The sequence below is a fragment of the Apteryx mantelli genome, chromosome 36 (assembly GCF_036417845.1).
Source record: "Apteryx mantelli isolate bAptMan1 chromosome 36, bAptMan1.hap1, whole genome shotgun sequence".
NCBI classification, from domain to species: domain Eukaryota; kingdom Metazoa; phylum Chordata; class Aves; order Apterygiformes; family Apterygidae; genus Apteryx; species Apteryx mantelli.
The window spans coordinates 17,364-32,989 of record NC_090013.1 but is presented as its reverse complement, the minus strand read 5'-3'; the positions used below and the strand labels follow the sequence as shown (position 1 = coordinate 32,989).

At 54.2% G+C, this 15,626-nt stretch overlaps 1 long non-coding RNA gene across 1 annotated transcript; it reads left to right on the top strand.

Annotated features, from left to right (window-relative positions):
- Nucleotides 1-1,404: 1,404 nt before the first annotated feature.
- On the top strand, nt 1,405-4,983 carry LOC106500189 (uncharacterized). Its single transcript, XR_010886725.1, has 4 exons — nt 1,405-1,562; nt 1,691-1,879; nt 2,287-2,370; nt 3,759-4,983. It is a non-coding gene; the product is annotated as an uncharacterized lncRNA (long non-coding RNA).
- The last annotated feature ends 10,643 nt before the right edge of the window (nt 4,984-15,626 follow it).

Genomic DNA, 15,626 nt, shown 5'->3' with positions numbered 1-15,626 from the left:
CTCACTTCCAGGCTGGTTTTTGGTGGTCATGTGCCACTTTATTGGGTTTGCAGCCAGCGCTGAAACACAGTAGTATGTAAAGCATGCTTGCTTTCACAGCTTTTTTTTTTTTTTTTTGTGAGCAGGAAGCTTGGGTTTTGGGGTGTTCTTCTTTTCCTTCTCACTGAAGCTGAATTGCAAGTGGGACGTAAGTAGGGTAAGAGTTAAACTTTGCTCCCGGCAGTGCTTATTCCCTTGGGCTTTGAGAGGGACAAGGAAGGAGCGATGGCGGGCTGCTGCCTTACGCATGCGCCCTGCAGCAGGGCTTTCCCTTTTCCATGTGTCGCCTTTAGGGCCGTGGTTCCTCCCCAGCGCTCGCCCCTGCGGACGCGGTCCGCAGGAGCGGGGAGGCAGGTGGGCCCGGAGCGGGCTTGTGGCGCGGTGTCCGCGGGAGGACGGCTCCTGTTGCGGCAGGCACGCCCGAGAGCACTGGTAAGTCAGAAAAGTTTAAGACCAGTGGGCCAAATAGTTATAAGGTCAATTTGAGTGAGGCACAATTAGCGCAGCTCCAACTTAATTATTTGAGGATTGTAATTAGGGAAGTGAGAAGATGGGTAGAAGAAAGACGCTCCCAGACACCCTGAGGCTTCCCCTACAGCCAGGCACAGACTGTGGGCACCAGCCAATCTGGGCACCAACTGACCGGATCACATGCTGAGCCTCCCCAAGCCCACTCATCTTGTACACCTGCCTCAAAGCCATGGGGCTCCATAATCCCATACGTGCCTCGGGGTCCCACGTTGCCTCAGACATCTCCCCAGGCACACGTGCATGACACAGGGATCTGGATGTCTCTGGCCCTGGCACAGCAGCCCAATGCCTCCTCCTTTGGGACAGAGGGGTCCCACACACCTCTTCTGGGATGCTGGGCCCTTGGCAAGTTCCCTGATGCCTCTTCCACGGTTCCCCACAAGTTCATGGACTCCTCCTCCTCTGTGGACCCCATGGCTCCTCCTGCAAAACTGACAGCCATATGCAGCACCCATACATACTTAGTGCCCCCTCTGGGATGGGCTCCCCACCCTGACCTCCTCCTGGCAACCCCTCTCTTCATTCACCCGGCGAACCCGCTCCCCCCACTGAGGACCTGGGCAGATGCCCCCCCGCCACCAACTAGCTCCTCAAAGCCCCTAAAGCACACACAAATCCTGCCCCGACAACCCCAACGCCCTGCCTCAGCACCTCCACAGACTGTCTCAAAGCCCCAAACAACCCCAAAACCACCCCAAAACCCTGTCCCAACAACAGCAATCTAGTCCCTGAATGTACTTTATTCTAAATTAGCACAGATGTCTTTTGAATCAATTAGGAGAGACAGTGAGGCCCAACTGGGCAGACCTGCAACCCACTTGGCACCAGCATTGCTAGATGGTGATGTGGCTCCTGCTGGCCTCACACTGCACTGGGATCGTCTTTGGCGTGTGTAACGAGACCACAGTGATCCCAGAGAATCAAAACACCCCAAACCCTGTCCCAGGACTCCTGTACCTTGTCTTAAAGCTCCCACCAACCCAACGCATTGTGTGAGTATTAGCAGTAGGTAATAATAGCTTAGTTTTATTAACAATAGCAGATTAATTTACAAATTTTAGCTTGGCTTTACACCCTATAGCAGTAGTATTTTTGTATTTATAAATCATGTTAATCCTAGGCATTCAGAACATCAGGGAATGACTAAGTGCTGCCGTGAAGAACTACAGGCTACCGCCCTCAGCCCTTTGCAAGTTATCATGTGTCAAGAGCGGCCAGGAGACTCCAAACGCCAGCGGAAAGGTTCTCTGCCCAGTCCTGACAAGGAGCCTTCGGCCATAGGAGGGTCGGCCGCGTCCTTACCGGACTTGTGAGTAATAAGCCGCAATTCACGGACCAGCAGGGGAGGAGGGGAAAACCAGCAACTGGTAGCCCAGTTGCTATGGCATTGCTGTTGCTGGCAGGGCCCCAAGGCCCGTGTGAAGCCTCAGCTGCCTCTTTGGGGCTTTGTTTTGGTCTGTTTACCTGGAAAAAGCAGTGAGGCCTCAAATAAGAATGTTCGTGGCTAGATGGGTAAGCTGCGACCCCACCTGCCTTTGCCTTGCTTTGCTGCTTAATGTAACAGCAACTCAGGACCCCAGAATAAAAACTGTTACAGTGCTTAAGGGAGGATCTACATTTGCCCAGGTTAGGGGACCGTCGTTAAAGCTTTGGGGAGGGGGGGAAGCTCCAAAACGAGACTCTCCCAGTGACCTTGGTGGTTTGATTCATTTGCAGGATAATATTCTGAGGGCCGGCAACTTGAAGAGGAGCAGCTCATCCCATTTTGTTGATTTCGGAGATACTGTTTTAAGGAAGCATGTAAGTACAGATGGGGTCTGGCAGGGTTTTCGAGCAGGACAGGAAAGAGCAAGGAAGATTGGAGAGTGTGGAAAAACTAGGTGCCATGAACGTACTGAAGTCGTTAAGGGCTGAGAGAAATTGGGGTTAAGCATCTGAAAGGGGCTAAGGCACAAGGAGCAGTAAAATACTGTCACTGAACACAAGGCTCCTCCCCAGTCTGGACTTGAGCGTGCACCCTCTCTCTGGCAGATGCAGGCACCCTGGAGCTGTAGGGAAACAGGCAAGCAGGCCCACAAGTGGACTTTGGGCACAGCGGTGCGGAGAGAGCTCTGCGTGCTCGGCAGGCGAGTGGGGTTGGAGCGTGGCGAGAGCTGTTCCGGGCTGACGGGATCCATCTGGTTCCGCTCCCTGTCCCTCTGTCTAGCTCGCCATCCTTCTCTTTCTTTCCCTGTCACTCGGTCCGGTGCCAGCAGCGACCAGTGGGTCCCATTGATCTGCCTGGCTCGGGTCATGTCAGACACCTCTGCAGGGACTCTGTGTCCAGAGGGCTGTGGATGTGCAGTGGGGGGGCACTAATGGGCCAGAGATGCGGTGGGGGATGTAGTAGGCAGTGAAGAGGCTCCTGGGGAAGGAAGGTGTCAGGGAGGCAGAGAGCAGCAGAGGCTCCGAGTACTCGGGTGGTAGGACAGGTGCTCGTGGTAGGGCGGTCTGGAGCTGCTGTTGTCGTCTGTCCTACTCGTCAGTGTGGCCTGCAGTTACTGCGTCTTGTCCGCCTGTGCGCAGACAGGGCTGCCGCGCAGTGCAGCTCGAGTCGTGGTTGCGGTGCTGGCATTGAGCCCGCTTTTCTGTCAGGTCTGCCTTTATGCAAGCTGGTGTCTTCCCTACGTCAGCCTTGCTCTGCTCCTCTTCCAGGGGCCTGCACTCGACTGCTTTCTGGCACGCTGTCGTGTCATAGGGCTTTCCAGCAGGGTCTGTCTGACTTGGGCCACTTGTGTTGTCCACTAGGCAGCCTGAGCGAGTGAAGCAAAATCCTCCTCCTGTCACTGTCCTGGCCAGAGTCAGTTTCCCATCAGCTCAGTCTCTCCAGAGTTTGGAGTTTTTGGAGGCCTTAGTTTTTATCCTGCCTTGGCTGGACAGCGCTTTCTGAGAGTGTCTGTCAGCGGCAGTTTCCCTGAGGAGTATCATCTACCAAAGGCTGGAGGTGGCCAGGTGACTGACCGAGCCTGACTGTACATGAGGGTTGCTGTGACATCCTTGCGATGAAACGGAGCCAGAGAGGGTGACTGAAGCAGCACAGAGGATCAGTCATAACTGCGGAAACAATTACGGGCCTTGGACTAGGGAGTAGTTCTAGGAGGGCTGTGCAGTTGCCTGGCCTCTCAGTAACCATTCTGGCTGCTTTGCAGTTGCTGAAGCATAGTCCGGCAGTCGAAGGAGCATTGTCACAGCTGGGAGCTCTGTGGAGATCTGCGGCTGGCCATGGAGGACGAGCTCTGACTTGCAGCATGGACACAGCTAAGTCCTGGAGCTGCACTGTATGTGAGCAGGGCTGGGAGGTGGAAGCTGTTTTTGCCCTCGGTGGTTACTGGTGTCACTGGCTGTGGATGTTTGCCCATGGAGCTGAGAGGACCAAAAATATTGATTGTTTGTAACAGAGATAAATTAGTGCTTACGGTGTTTCAGGTCAGTTCAGTGGAAGTGCAGCTTAGTGCAATCCAGTGGCATGATTCTTGCACATGCTCGCGTTTGAATGGTGGCTAAAACCAAGCCTATAAACAGCAACTGTCACATGATTCTGGTGCGTGTCTTCCTGTTCTGCTACCCTTCTAAATGAAGGGGAAACTTCTTAAACTGTGGGCAAAACCCCATGGCTTCTCTGTATGGTTCTCATGCTCATGGGTGCTTTGGTGTTTCTTGCTTAAAGCTGAGGGTTTGAAGTTCTTCACTTAAGGTTTATTGTTTAGTTTGTTGTTGAGGGTCTGTCACTCAGGGGTTATGGTGTATTACTTTATTTTGTGGGGCTCAGTCTTTATCAGTCAGAGTTTACAGTTTGCTCATTTAGCAATCTGGGCGCAGAATTTAAAATCCAACCTCATCCATAAATTTTAAAGCCTTGGCAACCATTTGCATTCCAAGATTTGCAGTTTGTCACTTAGGGTGCAGGGTTTACAGCTTACTGATAAACGAAAAGGGCTAAATCCTTGGATAATAAACTGTAAGCCCTGAAGCCTAAGCAGCAGGCTGCGAACCCTCCTTTGGGGTTTGTAACCTTCCCCTGTACCCAGCGTTCAGCTCTGTGCGCTGACCTGATGTCTGGGTTTCATGTGGCGCAGGCCCATCACATCGAGACTGGTGATGTGACGGCTGAGCTGAGCACTGTGAAAGTGTCCTGCAGGGCTCTAGTCTGGGGTAGGGCAGAAGCGCAGGCAGGTGAGATCAGGCATTTTCCTCTCAACTGTCAGAGCTGGATCCTATCCTTGAAGGAAAAAGCAGAGGGGGTAGGCTGTTGGCTACTCAGACACCTGTCACGTCAAGGGCAGCAGCAGGAGCTGACCCTTCCCTGACAGATGGATGAACGCTGGTGCGGTCATGACTCTGCAGGTGTCACAGGATAAGGGGAAGTATGGCAGACTCGTGCCCAGGTGTTGTTTTTGTGCAGTAAAACAATAAACAGTTGCTTTATTCTTTGCACTCATGTCTGTGGTTCCTGCCATCGCTTTACCTGAAGATGATGCCCAGGGGAGGAGGTTACACATTGTGTCTGGTGCTGGGAGCTGGTCCCCAAGTCCCTCGTACTTTGGCGTCCCTGCGGTTCCCAGGGAACCCAGTGCTGTTCGCAGGGCTGTGGGGAATTTCTCTTGCATTGCCTGGACCTTGGGGCAGTGTCGGTGGCATTTCCCATCATCCTGGGGGCAGCCAGGGCCCCTCCAGGGCTGCGTGAGGTCCCCAGGCTGCTTCCAGATTTGCTTTCAGCACTTTACCATGTCCCTCGTGTGTCTGGGATGAGGCCTGTGTGCCTGGAGCTGGGAGATAGTTTCTGTGGGGAAGGGGGGAGCCTGCAGGCACTGTCCCATCAGCCACTTCGAGCCGTGTGATGTGCCTTATGGCCCCTTTTGTATGCACCAAGGCCCTTTGTTTGTATTTCGGTTTGCCCCAGAGCCCTGTGTTTGCCCTCTGATGCCCTCAGGAGCCCTCAATTCACATTTTGGGTTGCCCTCAAGCCCCCTGTGTGCCTTTTGGTGTGCCCCAGGGCCCTGTGTTTGCTTTGCAGCACACCCCAAAGTTCTTCAATTAGCTTTCTCCCCTGTCCCAGAGTTTTCTGCAGTGCTTCTTGGTGTGCCCCAGGGCCCTCCCTTTGCTTTTTGGTGCGCCCAGAGTCACTGTTTGCTCGATCATTGCCTTTTTTTACTTTTGTTGCACCCACAGCTCTGGATTTGTTCTCTTGTCCCCTGAATACTCCCTTTTCCTCTCTGTACACCCCAGGGGTCTCCCTTCAGCTTTCAGCAAGCTGCTCTCAGGAGTGGGGGTGCCTCTGCTACCCTGGGAGCCCCAGCTGTCCGTGATGGGGCTGATAGCCATTCCCCCTCTCCAGTTCCTGATGGGTGCAGCTGTGGGCCCTAGGGCTGGGACGAGCCCCAGGTGGGGCTGGGGGGCAGGATGAGCCCCAGGTGGGGCTGATGGCAACAGTGGGTATGCACCAGGGTTGGGGCTGCAGTTGGGGGGAGCCTGTGCTGGGGCCAGTCCGGGACAATGGAGCTGCTGCTGCGCACCGCCCGCTGGGACCAGCACGGCGGCTGCACCATGGAGGAGGTGAGCAGGGCGAGGGTGTCCACACTCGGGGCTGCGGGTCCCCCACGTGCTGGGGGTCCCGACGGATGGGAGCGTCCCGGGCAACGCGGCACAACCAGGGCGCACCGGGGCTGGGGATGGCGGTGCACCGGGACAATGGGGGCCGGCCGAGGACGTGGTGGGGAAGAGCAGTGCACTGGGGCCATGGAGAGTGGGGAGGGAGGATGTACACCAGGGCTTTGGTAGTGCGGGGGGTAGGAAGGGGGTGCGCTGGGGCTGTGGTGGGGTGGGGGGGTAGGAAGGGGGAGCGCCGGGGCTGTGCTGGTGCCGGGGGGGGGGGGGAGAGGGAGAGAGGAAGGGGGTGCACCGGGGCTGTGCTGAGGTTTATTGCGCGGTCGGAGGAGCGGGGGGGGAGGGGGTCCTGGGTCAGACCGGGAGCGTGTCGGGGAGGGGGGGGAGGGATCTCAAGAGAATCCCTGGGGAGGATTTCGGGGGGGGGAGGGGGCAGAGGCAGTGTCGGAGCTGAACCGGGGCCGGTCGCGGCGGCGTCGTGGGAGTCCGGGGCCGGTGCTGGGGATCGCGAGGCCGCAGTCCCGGCTTTGCGGTGGTATCCGGGTCCCGGGGGGGGGGGGGGGGGGAATAGGGGCGGATCGGAACGGAATCGCCAGACGGTCAAACCTCACGAAGCTCTGCACACACAACCCCCCCCCCCGGCATGCCGGGAGCAGTAGTCTTCCGGCACTGGGTTTCCGGGCGGCCATGTTGCTTTGCGCGGCATGCCGGGAGCAGTAGTCTTCCGGAACGGGGCTTCCGGGCGGCCATGTTGTTTTGCGCGGCATGCCGGGAGCAGTAGTCTTCCGGCACGGGGTTTCCGGGCGGCCATGTTGTTTTGCGCGGCATGCCGGGAGCAGTAGTCTTCCGGTACTGGGCTTCCGGGTGGCCATGTTGTTTTGCGCGGCATGCCGGGAGCAGTAGTCTTCCGGCACGGGGCTTCCGGGCGGCCATGTTGTTTTGCGCGGCATGCCGGGAGCAGTAGTCTTCCGGTACTGGGCTTCCGGGTGGCCATGTTGTTTTGCGCGGCATGCCGGGAGCAGTAGTCTTCCGGCACGGGGCTTCCGGGCGGCCATGTTGTTTTGCGCGGCATGCCGGGAGCAGTAGTCTTCCGGCACTGGGCTTCCGGGCGGCCATGTTGTTTTGCGCGGCATGCCGGGAGCAATAGTCTTCCGGCACGAGGCTTCCGGGAGGCCATTTTAGCCTGCACGGCATGCTGGGAGGCATAGTCTTTTAGCAATGGTTTTCCTGGTGGCCATTTTACTCTGTAGGGCATGCCGGGAGGTGTAGTCTTCCTATATTGGCCTTCTGGGAGACCATGTTGCGCCTCTCGAGGTGACAGGAGGTGCAGGTCTCTGTCAGCGGGATTCCCAGCAGCCCTCCGCGTTGTGCTCTGTGGCAGGCCAGCAGCTGTAGTTGCAGGTGCCTGTGCCTTCTCCGCCCTGCAGCAGTGGCCTGCTGTGTCTGGTCCTTACTGGACGTGTGCCACTCACGTGAGAGTCCCCATAGGTCATCAGGGACAGTGGAATTTCCCAGTTTTTCCCTCGTACAGGTCAGGAAATGTTTTCCATCTCTGGTGTGAGCAGGCAGGGTTGTCCCCAGGGGCTGGGGCTGTCCCTCTCGGCAATGGGGAGGGCAAGGAGAGTGTGAGGGGCTGTGTGGACTGGTAGTCATAGCTTTGCTCAGAACTGAGGCTAGTTAGGCATCAGCTATGAGGAGCAGCGGTGCTGGGAGGGCTCGGTGCAGAGCTGTCCTGTTATGCAGCACAAGAGAAAGTCCTCAAGGAAACGTGATCAGCACTGTTTCTGTCCAAGGAGCCTAGAACAGCCTGAGAGACCCTGGAACAGCCACAGGTACCTTACAGCAGCCCCAGGGACAGTGTGTCACTGCCTCCCAAGGTCATTGCATTCAGGTACCTTTAACTGTGCAGAAGGAGCCTGTAGGAGGCCTGGGCATGCATACAGAGAATCCCCAGTTGCCTCTAAAGACCTGGAACTATAAGTATTTTCTTTACAAAGATGTGATCTCTTTGATGCCTTGCTGCTGCTTCTGTGTTGCTGGGTGCTCAGGTCTACTACATTCAGAGCCACCCTTCTTGCTGCCCTCTGCTCTGTCTCAGCTGCTGGCCAGATGAAAAGGGATGTGTGTCTAAACACCAGGCCAGGGTGTCTCGGCTGCCTGCTATAGGACAAACAGGAAGGGGAATCGGTGACCGGAAATGAAAGTACATGTGGATGAGAAACAGCTGCTTTAGAGGACTAAGATGCAACTGAGATGCAACAGGGGCAACTGAGAAGAGTAGAAGTAGCAGGGGAAATTGGTGATGAGGGAGGTGTGTTGTTAGATGCAGTACAGTGGAGAAGAGAGGGAAAAATTGCTCCTATGATGAATTGAAAACTGTGCTTAAGAGATATTTGCTTTTGCTCTTCAGGTTATGAATCTGCATGACTTCCTGAGAACTGTTCTGAGCATGTGGTGTTGCAGGTCACAACTGCCTGGGCAGTGGTCCTCAACTTGTCTGCCAAGACTACGCAACAGCTGACAGCTGCCTGTAGAATAAAAGCAAAGGCCAACCTCTCAGAGGTAAGAGACAGGGTCCAAGCAGGAAGATTATAGCGGATGAGTTAATGCCCCAGAATCTTCAGTTTTGCCCCTTGTCTCCCCAGCACTCTCATATTTGCTCCCTAGTTCCCTCAGGACCTATCCACTTGCCTTTAGGTGTGCTCCAAGGCACTGCATTTGTTCTCTTGTCCCTTAAGAAGTCTTTGTTTCTCTCTAGATCGTGCAGGATTACAAGGATCCCTCTGGAGCCCTTCATCATGCTCTGAAGCCCTCTGTTGGCCATCCAGTCCCTTTAGCAGCCCTCTGTTCTGCTTTGGCCCCCTCCTTTGGCCTTTCAGTTTACACCCACAGACCTCCATTGTCCCTCTAGACCCCTCTAGCACCACTCTAGTCCCCTTAGAAACCCTTCTAAAGGCTTCTGTCAAGCCCCAAAGCTGTCTTGTGGCCCCCCAGACCCCTGAGGACCCATCTAGTCCACTCAGAACCCCTCCTGACATCTTTGTTGTGCCTCGGAGCCTTCTTTTGGCCATTCGCATTCCATCGGACCTCTCCTGTCTCCTCAGAGCACCTCCGGAGGTCTTTCTTGTTGCCCTGTTTTTATTTCTTGGCCGTGTAATCTCCTTAGAAGCCCTCTGGTCTGCTCAGAACCCCTCGTGGGGTGCTTGTTGTGCCCCAGAGCTGTCCGCTGGCCCCCCCCAGCCCCCTTCGTAACCCTCTAGTTTCCTCAGAAGCCCTCCAGATGTCTTCCTTGTTCCCCAGAGTGATGTTTTGGCCATGTAGAGCGCTTAGCACACCCCTAGTGCGTTCTGGACTGCTCTTTCAGCTTCCTTCTGCCCCAGAGCTGTATCTTGGCCCTCTAGACCCCTTAGGACCCCTCTTGTTCCCCCAGAACCCCTCCGGAGACCTTGGTTGTGCCCCAGAGCTGCCTTCTGGCCCTCCACACCCTGCAGAACCTCTCTTGTCCCCTCAGACCACCTCCGCAGGTCTTCCTTGCTCCCCTGTTTTTACTTTTTGCCTATCTGGTCCCCCTAGGACCCCTTTAGCATGTTCTGGACTACTCTTTTGGCCTTTCTTGTTTCCTAGAGTTGTATTTTGGCTCTCTAGCTCCTTTAGGACTTCTGCAGTGTTCTCAGAACTCTTCCTGCAGCCTTTTTTATGCCCTAGAGCGCTCTTTTCATTGTTCAGCTGCCTGAGCACCCTGTTTTCCTCTGGACCCTTTGGGAGACCTTGGTTGTTCTCTTCTGGCTTCTTTTAGTTCTTCTCTAGTTTCTATAAGAGATGTCTAATCTGTTCTGGATTCCTCTTTAGAGCTTTGTTGTTCTGCACAGATCTCTGTTTGTCCTGTTGAGCCCTGAGGAAGCCCTTTATTTTACTTTGGACTATTCTTTCAGCCTTCCTTTTGTTCCCAAGCTCTGTTTTGGCCCTTTAGACCTTGTAGGACCCCTCTAGTGCCTTCAGAACCCCTTCTGGAAGCCTTTTTTGGGCCCTAGAGCCCCGTGTTGGTTCTCCAGTCCTCTTAGCACCCCTCTTGTCTCCTTGTGTGTCTCATTCATCTAGAGAAACAGAGCTCGTGTTCCCCTGGAGATCTACTCATTCTGCCCATTGATCCCTTTTTCTAATTACTCTAGGTACTATATAGGAAACATCTCTCTTTAGAAGTACTCGCATTACAGAAGCACACGTGTTCTAGGAGTTTATTTTGATATCTTGCTTTACCCTACAGGAAATGCCGCCCTGCTAGGGCAGCTGTACTATCTGCAGGCCTGAACCAATCACAGGAGTGTGGTATAGTGTGTGCCCTTTATAGGTTATGTGGAATGTTGTAGCTTTCTTCCTAAGCATAAGCAGAACTGATTTCTAGTTTTTAATGCAAAGACTAGTGCTAGTTAGGGTAAAAAGTTAACGTACCTCCTGATATTATGGATACAGTACATGAAGTCTCAGTAACCAAGTAGATGGTCTGCTTCATCAAAGAGGTCTGTTTATCCTTTCTGTGCTCTCCATTCTAGATACCGAGTGGAAGAAAAAGCCTTGCTTCTGCCTAGCCCTGTGTATTTATGGGTGCCATTGGTTTGCCCCTCCCCTTCCAAGGGCTTGTGGGTGGGTCAGTGGGTGGGGTTAGGGTTGCATAAACCCAGGGTCTCAGACTGGGGAGTTCATTCTGCTTTCGTTCTCCTATGGGAGCAGTGCTCTGGTATTGCCTTGGCAAATAATGGAATTTGAGGAAGTAAAGCTACCCAGGAAGATTTATTGCTGCGTTTGGAGAAGCAAAGGCCATTCCTTAATGTAAGAGCAAGGGAATGGCTCAAGCTGGAGTTGTGAGCATGCCAGAAAGCTGCTGATGGCAGGCAGTTTTTTTCTTGGGTCAGTATCTCGGTGTGGGGTGTTCAGGGGTGGAAGAAGGCTTCTGAGTCTCCAGTTGTATCTTCTGTAACCTGTCAGTATTGTTTTCTGGTGTTTGTGTGTTTACTGTGGAAGGGATGGAGCTTCATCGCTGGGCTCTTCCAAGATGATTGCACTTGAGGAGTTGTTTGTCCCTCTCCTGGACTGCGGACAAGTGGAGACAGCAGAGGTCCTGGGAAAACATTTCCTCCTACATTTACACCCTAGGTATGTGGGGATTTTTTTGTTTTTTTTTGTAGCATCTCCAGCAATTGCGGGGGGTGTGAGGCATCACTCTCATCAACTAGTCTGGTTTCTGGCTCGCTTGCTGGATGTTTTGCTGCTCCTCAGAAATATTGTCAGCCCGGTTCAGGGAGAAACTGTGTGGATTTTTTGTGGTATGTAGACTTGTAGAAGAGTCCTGACTTTAGATAAAGAGGGAAGGAAGCATCCTCCTTCCCTTCAAGTGTAGTATGGTGAGAAAGGAAGCCATGTCATTAGACACCAAACACAACTGTGAGTAAGCCCATGTGCCCTAAGGGCTCAGAAACTAACCTACACACAACTAACGAGCTCACCTCTTTTCCTGGCCAAGCCTCAGCGCTGAGAGGGAAGAAACTGCTGGACTTCTCTGGACCACAAGGAAACCATCGGCAGTCTTGCCTGCCAACTCCTCTGTTCCGTCCGTGCCCCTGAACCCACTGCCACGTGCTCTTTTGTGGCTCTGCTTCTGACCCCTACCCTGGCTTCTGGGGCTGTATGCTTTGCTTTTTCAGGTAGCGTGCGGGCCTTTTCCAGGAATGGTTGAGGATTTCAGGTGAGGTAGAATGGATGATCAGAATGGTGTTTCAGTTGTTCTAGGGCTGGTCAGTGCTGCCTGGCAGCATAGAAACTTTGTTTTGGTTTTCCAGGTGCCGTGGGTGTCCCCCCAGCCCCAATGTCCGCGTTTGGAATTGGCACGGCGCAGGTGAGCGGAGTGCCCATGGGGCTTTGACATAGGGCGCTCTTGCAGACGAGGCTGGAGCTGACTGGCCTGGGGGGTGACTGCTTGCGCTCTGGTTTGGCAGGTGAGGACGGCAAATGAGGTGACTGGAGGAAGATCAGAGAGGATGTGGCTGCCATTGAGGATGCCTCTTGAGGACAAATGCTGACCTAGAGCACTGCAGAAGCTAAGTTGAGGGGCAAAGGGTGTTGATGTGTTTTGGCTGTGTGTGCACTGACAAAGTGTAGTATGGGCTCTTCTGGATGAGTGCTGTGTGTGAGGCAGAGACAGTGGGTGTGCATGGCAGAAGGTGAGGGTGTGCTAGGCAGGGCAGCTCCAACCTGTGTCTGTGTTGTTGTGTAGTCTATGTGGTGTGTGTTGTAGCTGTGCTATCTTTTGCTCAGCTCTTGATGATGCTCTGCTCCTTTGTGCTCAAGGAGCACAGCCCACACTGCAGCACTAGTGCTGTAGGCATCCATTGTCTTTTGCTTGGTCTGACTCATCAGCTTTGTGCCAATGGATCGCGTCTCTTTCTGTGCAGTCAGCTAAAAGCGGTGGTCTGTCCCACTGGCTTTGCATTGTAGCCATTTGTTGCCAGTCATCTTTGCAGCCATCTTTGAGATCCTCTTGGCCATTCTTCTTCCATGTGTTTCTGGTGTTCTTTCAGGGTTTTCTTCCCTGCGTTGTCATGAACTCAGGTCTTTCTTGCCGGCCTCTTCTGCATCAATATTCCTGACTTTGCCAGCCCCTTTCCATCACGGGCGGTGGCGTTTGACTCTCTTCTGGGCTTGTCCAGAGCATCAGAGCCGCACGGTTGTGGCATTGTAGGGCTTTCTGGCCGGCAGCGTCTTATGCGTAGGAATAGTTCTTTTTGCGTAGGGCTCTCCTCCATGTTTGTGTCTGATATTTGTGTGTATGTCTGTTTGGGGCTGGAGCTGCCTTGCCTGTGGGTGTTAGCAACGGTAGCGTGCAGAGTGTGGCAGTGATGAACTGGAATAGTGATTGGTCAGCTTCTGTGTGTTCCACCTTATGGTGTGTGGGTGTTTTTTTTTGTTTTTTTTTTTTTTTTTTTTTTTTTTTTTTTTTTTGTAGATGTGGCACAGCATTCCCAGCGGGCCCAAGGGAGATGGAAGAAGAAAGGGTCATGCCCTAAGAAGGTGAGCTAGAGATTTGTTGCTGGAAGCGGAGTGTTGTGGTCAGCAGTTCCCTGGTTAATTATTGCTTTGTGCTTGTAGGTGTGGAGCAACGTGGAGAGTGGGTCGCTTGCGTGCAAGCACGGCAAGGTGAGTGTTGGTCTGAGAGCAGACGTAGAGCCTAGCGTGGGGCTGTTGTCTCGTTGGCGCTGTCCCAGTTGCCCTCTGCTGTTCTGGTTTTACAGGTGCGTGTCAGGCCTCGGCGTGGCGACCCGTAGCATGGCAGTCGGGATGGGCGAGCCGAGCAGGTGAAGGTGTGGGAGCAAATGCTTGATGTGGGTGGGCTGTGGTTTTGCAGGCATGATCTGAGCGCTTGCTTTCTGTTTGTGTTTGCAGGTTTTGCTGGAAGTTGTGGAGAGAAGTTGAGTGCTGACAAGAGCCTGAGCAGGTGAGAAGGGGCGCTTGTTGGGTCAGAGGTTTATTGTGCGGTGGGTGGTGTTGGGCTGCCTGTTGGTGATGTCTTTTGCTCTGCTTTTTCAGGTACCATGTGGGCCTTTTCCAGGCATGGCTGAGGATGTCAGGTGAGTGGATTGGTGTTGGGTGTTGTAGGGCTGGTGAGCACTGCCTGGCAGAGGAGTAATTTTGTTTTGTTCTTTCCAGGTGCTGTGGGCTCCCCCCAGCCACAGTGTTGGAGTTTGGAATTGACACAGTGCAGGTAAGCGGAATGCCCATGGCGCTTTGTGAAGGGTATTTTTGTGGATGAGGCTGGAGCTGACTGGCCTGGGGGTGACTGCTTGTGCTCTGGTTTCGCAGATGATGGCGAATGAGGCGATGGGAGGAAGATCAGAGAGGATGCAGCTGCCATTGAGGATGTGTCTTGAAGACAGATGGTGACCCAGAGCACTGTAGAAGCTAAGTTGAGAGGCCAGGGGTGTTGGTGTGTCTTGACTCTGTGTGTGTGTGAGTGTAGTGTGGAGGGCTCTTCTGGATGAGTGCTGTGTGAGAGGCAGAGGCGGTGGGTGTACATGGCAGAAGGTGAGGGTGTGCTAGGCAGGGCAGCTCTAGCCTGTGTCTGTGTTGTTGCATAGTCTATGTGGTGTGTGTTGTAGCTGTGCTATCTCTTGCTCAGGTCTTGATGTTGCTCTTGTTCCTTGTGCTCAAGGAGCACAGCCCACACTGTACAGCGCTAGCGTGGTAGGCATCCGTTGTCTTTTGCTTGGCCTGACTCATCAGCTTTGTGCCAGTGGATGGCATCTTGTTCTGTGCAGCCCGCTAAAAGGGGCCATCCGTCGCTCCGTCTTTGCATCGTGGCCGTTTGTGGCCGGTCATCTCCGTGGCCCTCATCGAGGCCTCGTCGGCCGCTCCTCTTCCGAGGCCACCCTCGTTTTGCGTCTTCCCGGCCTCCTTTCAGGGTTTTCTTCCCTGCGTTGTCACGTCCTTAGGTCTTTCTTGCCGGCCTCTTCCACACTGATCTGCCTGGCTTTGCCGGGCCCTTTCCGTCATGGGCAGTGGCATTTGACTCTCTTCTGGGCTCGCCCAGAGCATCCGAGCCATGTGGTTGTGGCCTCATAGGGCTTTCTGTCCGGCAGTGTCTTATGTGTAGGAATAGTTCTTTCTGTGTAGGGCTTTCCTTCATGTCTGTGTCTGATGTTTGTGTGTGTGTCTGTTTGGGGCTGGAGCTGCCTTGGCTGTGGGTTTTAGCTATGGTAGTGTGCAGAGGAGAGTAGTGATGGACTGGAACATTGACTGGTGTTGGGTGTTGTGGGGTTGGTGAGCGTTGCCTGGCGGAGGAGAAATGTTGTTTTGTTTTGTTTTTTGCAGGTGCCGTGGGTGCCACCCCAGCCACAATGTTGGAGTTTGGGATTGGTGCAATGCAGGTGAGTGCAGTGCCAGCGGGGCTTTGGCGTGGAGGGTGCTCTTGCGGATGAGGCTGGAGCTGACTGGCATGGGGGTGACCGCTTGTGCTCTGTTTTGGCAGGTGATGAAGGCGAATGTGGTGACCGGAGGAAGATCAGAGAGGATGCGGCTGCCGTTGAGGATGGATGGTGACCCAGAGCACTGCAGAAGCTAAGTTGAGGGGCAAAGGGTGTTGGTGTGTCTTGACTCTCTGTGTGTGTGTGTGTGTGTGTGTGTGTGCGCGCACGCTGACAGTGAGTGTAGTGTGGAGGGCTCTGTGATGGTGTGTTCCTTCCCCCCCCCAGCACTGATGTGCTCTGTCCCCCTCAACCTGATTTCCCTGTAAACAGCACGTATGTAGGGGCTAGTTGAGCATGTGCCGACTAAGGCCTGTCTAGTATGCCAATGTGACTATGAGTCAATCATCTCCCCCCCCCCCCCCAAATAAATAGGGGGCAGCCCAGAGCCCACTGAGCCCT